This window comes from Lethenteron reissneri, unplaced genomic scaffold (genome assembly GCF_015708825.2).
Source record: "Lethenteron reissneri isolate LAM-NWPU_2019-01 unplaced genomic scaffold, ASM1570882v1 scaffold_1928, whole genome shotgun sequence".
NCBI lineage: Eukaryota > Metazoa > Chordata > Hyperoartia > Petromyzontiformes > Petromyzontidae > Lethenteron > Lethenteron reissneri.
This window is the reverse complement of record NW_026891694.1, coordinates 42,755-54,942: the sequence shown is the minus strand read 5'-3', so window position 1 is coordinate 54,942 and position 12,188 is coordinate 42,755.

Sequence of the window (12,188 nt, the reverse complement as noted above, 5' to 3'; positions counted from 1 at the left end):
GTTTGTTGCGACGTGTTCAGCATCCGTGCCCCATCCCTCCACGTGTGAGCCGGGCTCATTTACATAATTTATTTAAGTTACAGAGCCGCTCATTGCGGAAAGGAGTGTCTTGTACCCCGGAAGGGACGTCACGGCCTGCTGCCGCGTGGCGTCGCGAGGTAGCAGGAAGTTGCAGCTCCGCGTGTGAAATGAAATCCGAGGTGAGAAATTTTCATCGTGGTGGTGGTTGTAGTGGTTGTTGTGGTGGTTGTGATGGTGGTGGTTGTTGTGGTGGTTGTTGTGGTGGTGGTGGTGGTGGTGGTTGTGGTGGTGGTGATTGTTGTGGTTGTTGTGGTGGTGGTGGTTGTGGTGGTGGTTGTGGTGGTGGTTTTGGTGGCTGTGGTGGTGGTTTTGGTGGTGGTTGTGGTGGTTGTGGTTTTTGTGGTGGTGGTTGTGGTGGTGGTGGTTGTTGTGGTGGTGGTGGTTGTGGTGGTGGTTGTGGTGGTGGTTTTGGTGGTGGTGATGATGGTGGTTGTGGTGGTGGTGGTTGTGAAGGTTGTGGTGGTGGTTGTGGTTGTGGTCGTGGTGGTTGATGTGGTGGTGGTTGTTGTGGTGGTTGTTGTGGTTGCGGTGGTTGTGGTGGTAGTTGTGGTTGTTGTTGTGTACCGAGGTAGAGCCTCGCTCTTTCTCTCGTTAGGATGTCAATTGAGTAGCAGCGAGCATGGAAGCGATGTCCAGGTTGGAACTTTACAACGCGGGGCCTTGCCTCCTGCCCTCGCCTGATCGCGTTTGCTTCAATTATCTCGCTTAGTTTAGCAATCTTTGGAAGAACGTAATCAGCCAGGCTATGCGTTAATTGTGTGTTGACCGACTCTATGTTGTATTGCATTACATTTCCAAATTTTACGAAGTTTGTTTGATTAAGTGTGCTCTCTCTCTCTGTGTCCTCTACTGCAGTCACCAAACCTCCAAATCTCTCATTGACACAAGGCCCTAATTATATGTTATAATAATTATAATGTTATAATAATAATATGTTATAATAAATATGTTATAATAATTAAATTAAGATATGATTATATGTTATAATAATGATACTATGTTATAATAATTATAATAAGCAAATATGCTAAAAACGCCCCCCCCCCCCCCCCCCCAATATATTGATATAAAAACATTTTCAAAATAATAATTGCGATGCTATGTTAATAAAAATAACTTGCTAAACATTGGCCACGATATCTGGACTTGTCTTCATATAACAATACATAGATTTCTGTTTATATGATTGCGTTGCACTTTACGAATCCCTAATCTCTGCCATTACATACTATGAAACAAGAAAAGGTAAAAAAGAAAAAAGAGAGCAATGTATTACAATACACTATTAGACATTGTATCAAATAAAAAAATTCCATCCCATGGGTTAGTGAATTTTTTAAAAGATTTTAGGGAGGAAATAGCAGGAAATGAGTTTTCAAATTTAGATATTTTTCTGGGGGGGGGGGGACCCCAGACCCCCTGGAATATTTGGTCTCCCCCAATGTTGACTCCATGGCTACGGCCTTGCATTGACATGCAAATTTCTCTACACCCCCCCCCCCTCTCTCTATTTAAGGCCTCGACACAGAAGTGTTGTTTCTCTATGTGCCTATGTGTGTGTATCTCTCTCTGTGTGTCTCTCTGTCATCTCTCTCTGTGTCTATGTGTGTGTGTCTCTCTCTGTGTCTTTGTGTCATATTTCTCTGCTTATGTGTCTGTCTATGTGTCTCCGTGTCTGTGTTTTGTTTCTTTCTCAAATTGAGCAATCTTTGGAAGAACGTTATCAACCAGGTGGGGTGTTGACTGTTATGTTACCCGACTCTGTGTTGTATTGCATTACATATCTAAGTTTACTGTACCTGATGATGATTGCTTGTGTTGCAATCGAAACATCGTATTCTACAATTTAATTAATTAATTTGTTCTACGTGACTTTACCGAAATAACCAAAGAGTTTCTTGCTTAAGTTTTAATTTCTCTGCACCTGGCTCGCTACTTTGTAACTTTGTTTTATTTTAAATATTCACAGTTTTTTTTGCATTTTTTACCAGGCCACGCCCGCTTGAGCTGCTGTACCGCTCTTGTTTTCAGAAGCGACCTACCCACAACAACATCTACAAGGTGAGGCTCGTCAACAGTGTGGCGGTGTTCACTCTCGATGCTTGGTGGTGTTTACTCTAGACCGGTGGCGGTGTTCACTCTAGACGCATGGCGGTGTTCACTCTGGACGCGTGGCGGTGTTCACTTTCTACATGTGGAGGGGAAACTGGGGGATCGGGAGGGAAATCCATGCGACCACGGGGAGAGAGAGAGACACGCAGCCTCAGCTGTGTTGATTGATCCTCAATGAATTGCTTGGTGGAGTGAGGAAGCATTAATACTGAGCAGGTGAAGGTAGCCAGGCATGGGTCTGGACACACCACCACCTGTGAACCATGCCAGTGTGTGACAGTGGTGGAGCCAGTGGGGGTAGGGTGGCACGTGTCCCCCCATCGATCCGATCGAAAACCCTAATTTAGATCGGATCATTGGGGTTTATTAGTAACTATCTTCACTACCCGGCTTTGCCCGGGACTTGGATTTTTGTCTTGGATAAATGTCATATTCCCTTATATTTCACTGAAACACCCTGAAAAAAATTGATGCTTGCAAGAAAGAAAAAAGCTGAAACCTAAATCGAATGTTTTCATCAAGGAAATTTAACCTTAATCCACTTCTACGTAAGGTCGATTTTGGCAACTCGGGAAGGGAATGACGTGGCGAGCTGAAAATAGTCGCGTTCGCTTAGAAATTCCAGACGGCATAAGCTGTGAAAGGAGTGTCTTGTACCCCGGAAGTGACGTCACGGCCTGCTGCCTCGTGGCGTCGAGAGGTAGCAGGAAGTTGCCCTCCGCGTGTGAACTGAAATCCGAGGTGAGAAATTTTCATTGTGGTGGTGGTTGTGGTGGTTGTTGTGGTGGTTGTGGTGGTGGTGGTGATGGTGGTTGTGGTGGTTGTTGTGGTGGTTGTGGTGGTGGTGGTGATGATGGTGGTGGTGGTTGTTGTGGTGGTGGTTGTGGTGGTGGTGATGGTGGTTGTGGTTGTGGTGGTTGTTGTGGTGGTGGTGGTTGTGGTGGTGGTTGTGGTGGTGGTGATTGTTGTGGTTGTGGTTGTTGTGGTGGTGGTGGTTGTGGTGGTGGTTGTGGTGGTGGTTGTGGTGGTGGTTTTAGTGGCTGTGGTGGTGGTTGTGGTGGTGGTTGTGGTGGTTGTGGTTTTTGTGGTGGTGGTTGTGGTGGTGGTGGTTGTTGTGGTGGTGGTGGTTGTGGTGGTGGTTGTGGTGGTGGTTTTGGTGGTGGTGATGATGGTGGTTGTGGTGGTTGTGAAGGTTGTGGTGGTGGTTGTGGTAGTGGTTGTGGTCGTGGTGGTTGATGTGGTGGTGGTTGTTGTGGTGGTTGTTGTGGTTGCGGTGGTTGTGGTGGTAGTTGTGGTTGTTGTTGTGTACCGAGGTAGAGCCTCGCTCTTTCTCTCGTTAGGATGTCAATTGAGTAGCAGCGAGCATGGAAGCGATGTCCAGGTTGGAACTTTACAACGCGGGGCCTTGCCTCCTGCCCTCGCCTGATCGCGTTTGCTTCAATTATCTCGCTTAGTTTAGCAATCTTTGGAAGAACGTAATCAGCCAGGCTATGCGTTAATTGTGTGTTGACCGACTCTATGTTGTATTGCATTACATTTCCAAATTTTACGAAGTTTGTTTGATTAAGTGTGCTCTCTCTCTCTGTGTCCTCTACTGCAGTCACCAAACCTCCAAATCTCTCATTGACACAAGGCCCTAATTATGTTATAATAATTATAATGTTATAATAATAATATGTTATAATAAATATGTTATAATAATTAAATTAAGATATGATTATATGTTATAATAATGATACTATGTTATAATAATTATAATAAGCAAATATGCTAAAAACGCCCCCCCCCCCCCCCCCAATATATTGATATAAAAACATTTTCAAAATAATAATTGCGATGCTATGTTAATAAAAATAACTTGCTAAACATTGGCCACGATATCTGGACTTGTCTTCATATAACAATACATAGATTTCTGTTTATATGATTGCGTTGCACTTTACGAATCCCTAATCTCTGCCATTACATACTATGAAACAAGAAAAGGTAAAAAAGAAAAAAGAGAGCAATGTATTACAATACACTATTAGACATTGTATCAAATAAAAAAAATTCCATCCCATGGGTTAGTGAATTTTTTAAAAGATTTTAGGGAGGAAATAGCAGGAAATGAGTTTTCAAATTTAGATATTTTTCTGGGGGGGGGGGACCCCAGACCCCCTGGAATATTTGGTCTCCCCCAATGTTGACTCCATGGCTACGGCCTTGCATTGACATGCAAATTTCTCTACACCCCCCCCCCCCCTCTCTCTATTTAAGGCCTCGACACAGAAGTGTTGTTTCTCTATGTGCCTATGTGTGTGTATCTCTCTCTGTGTGTCTCTCTGTCATCTCTCTCTGTGTCTATGTGTGTGTGTCTCTCTCTGTGTCTTTGTGTCATATTTCTCTGCTTATGTGTCTGTCTATGTGTCTCCGTGTCTGTGTTTTGTTTCTTTCTCAAATTGAGCAATCTTTGGAAGAACGTTATCAACCAGGTGGGGTGTTGACTGTTATGTTACCCGACTCTGTGTTGTATTGCATTACATATCTAAGTTTACTGTACCTGATGATGATTGCTTGTGTTGCAATCGAAACATCGTATGCTACAATTTAATTAATTAATTTGTTCTACGTGACTTTACCGAAATAACCAAAGAGTTTCTTGCTTAAGTTTTAATTTCTCTGCACCTGGCTCGCTACTTTGTAACTTTGTTTTATTTTAAATATTCACAGTTTTTTTTGCATTTTTTACCAGGCCACGCCCGCTTGAGCTGCTGTACCGCTCTTGTTTTCAGAAGCGACCTACCCACAACAACATCTACAAGGTGAGGCTCGTCAACAGTGTGGCGGTGTTCACTCTCGATGCTTGGTGGTGTTTACTCTAGACCGGTGGCGGTGTTCACTCTAGACGCATGGCGGTGTTCACTCTGGACGCGTGGCGGTGTTCACTTTCTACATGTGGAGGGGAAACTGGGGGATCGGGAGGGAAATCCATGCGACCACGGGGAGAGAGAGAGAGACACGCAGCCTCAGCTGTGTTGATTGATCCTCAATGAATTGCTTGGTGGAGTGAGGAAGCATTAATACTGAGCAGGTGAAGGTAGCCAGGCATGGGTCTGGACACACCACCACCTGTGAACCATGCCAGTGTGTGACAGTGGTGGAGCCAGTGGGGGTAGGGTGGCACGTGTCCCCCCATCGATCCGATCGAAAACCTTAATTTAGATCGGATCATTGGGGTTTATTAGTAACTATCTTCACTACCCGGCTTTGCCCGGGACTTGGATTTTTGTCTTGGATAAATGTCATATTCCCTTATATTTCACTGAAACACCCTGAAAAAAATTGATGCTTGCAAGAAAGAAAAAAGCTGAAACCTAAATCGAATGTTTTCATCAAGGAAATTTAACCTTAATCCACTTCTACGTAAGGTCGATTTTGGCAACTCGGGAAGGGAATGACGTGGCGAGCTGAAAATAGTCGCGTTCGCTTAGAAATTCCAGACGGCATAAGCTGTGAAAGGAGTGTCTTGTACCCCGGAAGTGACGTCACGGCCTGCTGCCTCGTGGCGTCGAGAGGTAGCAGGAAGTTGCCCTCCGCGTGTGAACTGAAATCCGAGGTGAGAAATTTTCATTGTGGTGGTGGTTGTGGTGGTTGTTGTGGTGGTTGTGGTGGTGGTGGTGATGATGGTGGTGGTGGTTGTTGTGGTGGTGGTTGTGGTGGTGGTGATGGTGGTTGTGGTTGTGGTGGTGTTGTGGTGGTGGTGGTTGTGGTGGTGGTTGTGATGGTGGTTGTGGTTGTGGTGGTGTCGTGGTGGTGGTGGCTGTGGTGGTGGTGGTTGTGGTGGTGATGGTTGTGGTGGTGATGATGGTGGTTGTGGTTGTGGTGGTGTTGTGGTGGTGGTGGTTGTGGTGGTGGTTGTGGTGGTGGTTATGGTGGTGATGATGATGGTGGTTGTGGTGGTGTTGTGGTGGTGGTTGTTGTGGTTGCGGTGGTTGTGGTGGTAGTTGTGGTTGTTATTGTGTACCGAGGTAGAGCCTCGCTCTTTCTCTCATTGGGATGTCAATTGAGTAGCAGCGAGCATAGAAGCGATGTCCAGGTTGGAACTTTACAACGCGGGGCCTTGCCTCCTGCCCTCGCCTGATCGCGTTTACTTCAATTATCTCGCTTAGTTTAGCAATCTTTGGAAGAACGTAATCAGCCAGGCGATGCGTTATTTGTGTGTTGACAAACTCTGTGTTGCATTGCATTACATTTCCAAACTTTTACATAGTTTGGTTGATTAGGTGTGCTCTCTTTCTGTGCAGTCACCAAACCTCCAAATCTCTCATTGACACGTCATATGTTATAATAATTATAATATGTTATAATTATAATGTTATAATAATTATAATTTGTTATAATAATTATAATAATCAAATATGCCCCTCCAATTTATTGTTATGAAAATCTTTTAAAAATATAATTGCGATGCTATGTTAATAAAAACAAGTTGCTAAACCTTGGCCACGAAATCTGGACTTGTCTTCATATACCAATGCATAGATTTCTGTTTATATGATTGCGTTGTACTTTATGAATCCCTAATCTCTGCCATTACACACTATGAAACAAGAAAAGGTAAAAAATAAAAAAAACAGAGCAATGTAATACAATACACTATTAGACATTATTGTAAAGAATAAAGTCAGGAAATAGCAGGAAATTAGTTTTCAAATTTAGATATTTTTCTGGGGGGGGGGGCCCCAGACCCCTGGAAGAATTGGTCTTCCCCAATGTTGACTCCATGGCTACAGCCTTGCATTGACATGCTAATTTCTCTACCCCCTCCTCTCTCTCTATTTAAGGCCTCGACACAGAGGTGTTGTTTCTCTATGTGCCTATGTGTGTGTGTCTCTGTGTGTCTTTGTGTCATCTCTCTCTGCTTATGTGTCTCCGTGTCTGTGTTTTGTCTCTCTCTCAAATTGAGAAATCTTTGGAAGAACGTGATAAACCAGATGGGGTGTTGACTGTTATGTTAGCTGACTCTCTGTGTTGTATTGCATTACATTTCTAAGTTTACTAGGTTTGTTTTCTCTTTCATTTGTATCTGATGATGATTGATTGTGTTGCAATCGAAACATCGCATGCTATTATTTAATGTATTTATTTATTCTACGTGACTTTCCCGAAAGAACCAAAGAGTATCTTGCTTAAGTTTTAATTTCTCTTCACCTGGCTCGTTACTTTGTAACTTTGTTTTTATTTTTAATATTCACAGTTTTTTTTTCATTTTTTTACCAGGCCACGCCCGCTTGAGCTGCTGTACCGCTCTTGTTTTCAGAAGCGACCTGCCCACAACAACAACAACAAGGTGAGGCTTTTCAACAGCGTGGCGGTGTTCACTCTAGACACCTGGTGGTGTTCACTCTAGACGCGTGGCGGTGTTCACTCTAGACGCGTGGCGGTGTTCACTCTAGACGCGTGGCGGTGTTCGCTCTAGACGCGTGGCGGTGTTCGCTCTAGACGCGTGGCGGTGTTCACTCTCGACGCGTGGCTGTGTTCACTCTAGATGCGTGGTGGTGTTCGCTCTAGACGCGTGGCGGTGTTCGCTCTAGACACGTGGTGGTGTTCGCTCTAGACACGTGGCGGTGTTCGCTCTAGACGCGTGGCGGTGTTCGCTCTAGACGCGTGGCGGTGTTCACTCTAGATGCGTGGCGGTGTTCACTCTCTACATGTGGAGGGGAAAACCGGGGATCGGGAAGGAAATGAACGTGACCACGGGGAGAGAGAGAGACACGCAGTCTCGGCTGTGTTGATTGTTCCTCAATGAATTACTTGGTGGAGTGAGGAAGCATTAATACTGAGCAGGTGAAGGTGGCCAGGTGTGGGTCTGGACACACCACCACCTGTGAACCATGCCAGTGTGTGACAGTGGTGGAGCCAGTGGGGGTGGGGTGGCACGTGTCCCCCCAACGATCTGATCGAAATCCATAATTTAGATCGGATCATTGGGGTTTATTAGTAACTAGCTTCACTACCCGGCTTCGCCCGGGACTTGGATTCTTGTCTTGGATAAATTTCAAATTTCATATTCCCTTATCTTTCACTGAAAATCCGTGAATAAAAATGATGCTTGCAAGAAAGAAAAAAGCCAAAACACATCAATTTACCTAAATCGGATGTTTTCACTCAAGGATATTCAACCTTAATCCACTTCTACGGAAGGTCGATTTTGGCAACTCGGGAAGGGAATGACGTGGCGAGCTGAAAATAGTCGCGTTCGCTTAGAAATTTCTGACGGCATAAGCTGTGAAAATTTCATGACGCCAGAGCACAGCGTTGGAGAGTTTTTGCTGCCTCACACAAACAAACAAATGTAATTTCTGCTTTATATTTAAGATAGCAGTTGTACCCGTTCTTCGCACGGATATGTATTGAAACTCCGAGAAGCCAATGGCTTGATCGGCCTGGAGGGAAGCGCCACCTAAAATCTCCCGGCACACTGAACAGCTGTAGAAGTACGGCGCGCGAAGAGCCATATGGTAGGGGTAAGCATTGCAGACCGCTTAACTCAGTTGTGATGCGGGTTGACACCACATACTTAATGGTCATTTACCCCCCCCCCCCCAAAAATACAAAAGTCTATTTTTATACTTTTTACATTGTGTACAGTATGGAACCTATTCACGTTCCAAATTTCAAGTGTGTAGCATGTTGGGAAGTATGCTAGACATTTATAACAGACACACGTATCCACACATTTCCTTTATATATATATATAAGAAGATAAGATAAATGGGCATTTTGCAACCCCCACCGCCACCGTGTGGCATATTATTACGTGCCAGGGACTTTATGAGAGGACAACAGTCCAAGTCCATAATTGTCAATAAGTAACGGCAAAGCAGTTGCAAGCGACTCACAGAATTGTGCGCAGTTGCGTCTACAGGACACGACTTCCCTGAAAACATCACGTTCAGCGAGCGCAATGCCGATCACACGCGTCGAATAAAAAGCAAGGGACAAGTCCTTGCTTACTAACAACTCCTTACTTACTAACAACTCCTTACTTAATCTTAGGTTTTTTCTGTAAAGTCACGTAGGTAAAACATTAAAATTAATAAAAGTAAAATAAAAATCACGACGTTTCGGAGGCAACACAAGCTTCCGTCTTCAGGTGTAACCATCACAGCCACGACATCTGTATCAAGTAAATGAGAGATTGCAGGAGCTACCACTCCATTTATATAATGGTTGGAGAGGGGGGGGGGCAAGTGCAGCACGCTTTTTATTCATATGGTAAGGTGAGGCTTAAGAGGGTGAGCCTTTGTTATGGAGAGGTACGGTTTGTGACTCAACCTGTGACAAGAAGAAAACAACTGAACATGGTAAACCTGTAATAGTTGTCTGTCAAATAAGATTGACCAAATAAGTGTAGTTAAATCTTTTTTGCATGGTTACTCACATCTTTCCAATGCTTGCTCAGTTTGTAACCATCATCACGGTTGAAATTATGTCTGTGTTTGTATATTTGTATGGCTTCGTGTACAAACCTTTGATGGTAGCCAGGAGGTTTGCAGAGAACCTTGGTCTCGGAAAAGACAATTTCATGAGAGCCCACCGAGTTGTAGCAATGATCGGCAACGGCCGAAGAATCAGTTCTGCCGTGTTTCAGATCTGACTTGTGCTCGCGGACACGATCAGAAACATGACGTTTTGTTTCTCCAATGTAGCAATCACCACAATGCAACTAAATGTGTAGACTCCAGGATACTGTAAGTCAGGAACGACATCCTTCACAGATGGAATCAGATCACGGATTTTATGCACTGTACTGAATCGGACTTGGATCTTATGTTTGTTTAGAATTTTGGAGATCTTTTTGGTCACGCCTGCTATGTATGGTAACGTGATAGTTTTGGTCGGAGTTTCATGTGGCTGTTTCTGTGTGGTGGGAGAAACAGCTTGGCGGATAGTGCGGTCAGAGTATGCGTTCATCCTGATGGCCCGATGTACATGTCTTAATTCACCGGCCAGGTGGTGTTGGTCAGAAATGCCATGGGCTCTGTGGTATAGCGTTTTGATGAGAGAATTATTTTGAGATGGGTGGTGGTGGGAATCCGGTTTCAAGTAGGAATCTGTGTGGGTGGCTTTCCTGTAGGCAGAATGTCCCAAGGATCCGTCAGGCCTCCTCTCAAACAGAATATCCAAGAATGGTAGTTTACCGTCTTTCTCCACTTCCATGGTGAATCTGATGGATGGGTGTCTCGAATTGATGTGGTCCAAGAAGTGGTTCAATGCTGGGAGGCCATGTGGCCAGATGACGAAAGTGTCATCCACATACCTCTTCCACAGGGAAGGACGCAGGGTGGATGTCTGGATGGCGTCTGATTCAAACTTTTCCATGAACATGTTGGCTATAACTGGTGACAAGGAGGAGCCCATAGGGGTACCCTCATTCTGTTTGTAGAAGGTGCCATTCCAGGTAAAATAGGTGTTGGTGAGGCAATGCCTAACCAGCGCAGGTACATCAGAATTCAATCCATGTTGGACTAAGTCCTCAATTATTGTTAGGGTGTCCGGTACTGGGACTTTGGTAAACAAAGATACTACATCAAAGCTGACGAGGATGTCATCAGGAGATAGTACCATGTCCTTAACCATAGAGACTAATTGGGTTGAGTTGAGTACTGCCGAAGAGGTCTTGCCTGTGAAGGGGAGCAGAGTATCTGATAGAAAACGGGCTAGTTTGTACGTAGGAGAGTTTATCGTCGACACGATGGGTCGTAGCGGGGTGCCTTCTTTATGGATTTTGGGAAGACCATAGAGTCTGGGAGGTCTAGCCGCCGATGGTTTTAGAGAGGGACGTTTGCTTGGTTCGATTAGGAAAGTCGAACTCGTGATGATACTGTTGGTTTTTGTCGTTAGGCTTTTAATGGGATCTTTTTAATTTTGGAGTAACTCCCATCATTAAGAAGGTCCAGTATTTTGTTGTTGTATGAATCTTTATCCATGATGACCGTGGCATTGCCCTTGTCTGCCGAGAGGATGACTATATCATCTCTCTTTTTTAGGTCCGCGAGTTCAGAGAGTTCGTTTTTGCTGATGTTACTGGTGGGTTTCTTAGCATTCTTAAGAATAGTAGCTATTTCAGCTCTTGCTACATCCGCATGGATGTGTCCTTTGCCTCTGAGGGCTACATCAATCTGAGAAATCATATCCTCTACTGGTATATATTTAGGGGTGACGGCAAAATTTAGTCCTTTGGCCAGTACCATTTTTAGATTGTCAGAAATTGGGATGTTACTCTGATTAATCACGGTCTTGTTAACATCCAGATAATGTTTTACCTACGTGACTTTACCGAAAAAACCTAAGAATATGAATCCTTGCAGTCACGAAAGCTTCAAATCTAGAACTCCTTACTTACTAACAACTATCATTTTTCATTGCTGGAGGGGTTGCCCCCCTCCCTACCTGAAAATCCTGGCTCAGCCTCTGAGTGTGTGACCGTGTCAAGTTTGTGTTTGCAGTAAAGTCTATTAACTCTATTGAGCACGGACGTTATATCAAAACAGTAGTTTATTTTTCTTTTCCTCTGGAACTCTTTGTAAGAATGCAGTCAGGAAGTTATCACAGCACACGTGGAGCAGCTAAAGTCGGAACTGTTCATCACATAAATCAAGGACATCTGTGCCTGGCTTTACACCTCTTAGTTGCGATTGAACATTAATTTATGCATTTGTGCATAACACAAATTATTATTTTCAACACCCTTTGCTATGTCAGCTGAATTTAGCTTTCATAAACATTTATTTTGAAGCCAGACAGCCAATATTGTGTGCTCGGAGTTTTGGGTTAACATTTCATTTTGAAGATACGAGGGCTTCCAGGCATGTTTATGACCATTTGCCCTCTCATTGTGTGCCATAACAGCCCGTGTGATGAATTTGGGACACTTTTTCACGCTATCATAAATATATGAATGAGTATAGACGTGTAAGTCACGTGTTACTGTGTATATGTATTGATAC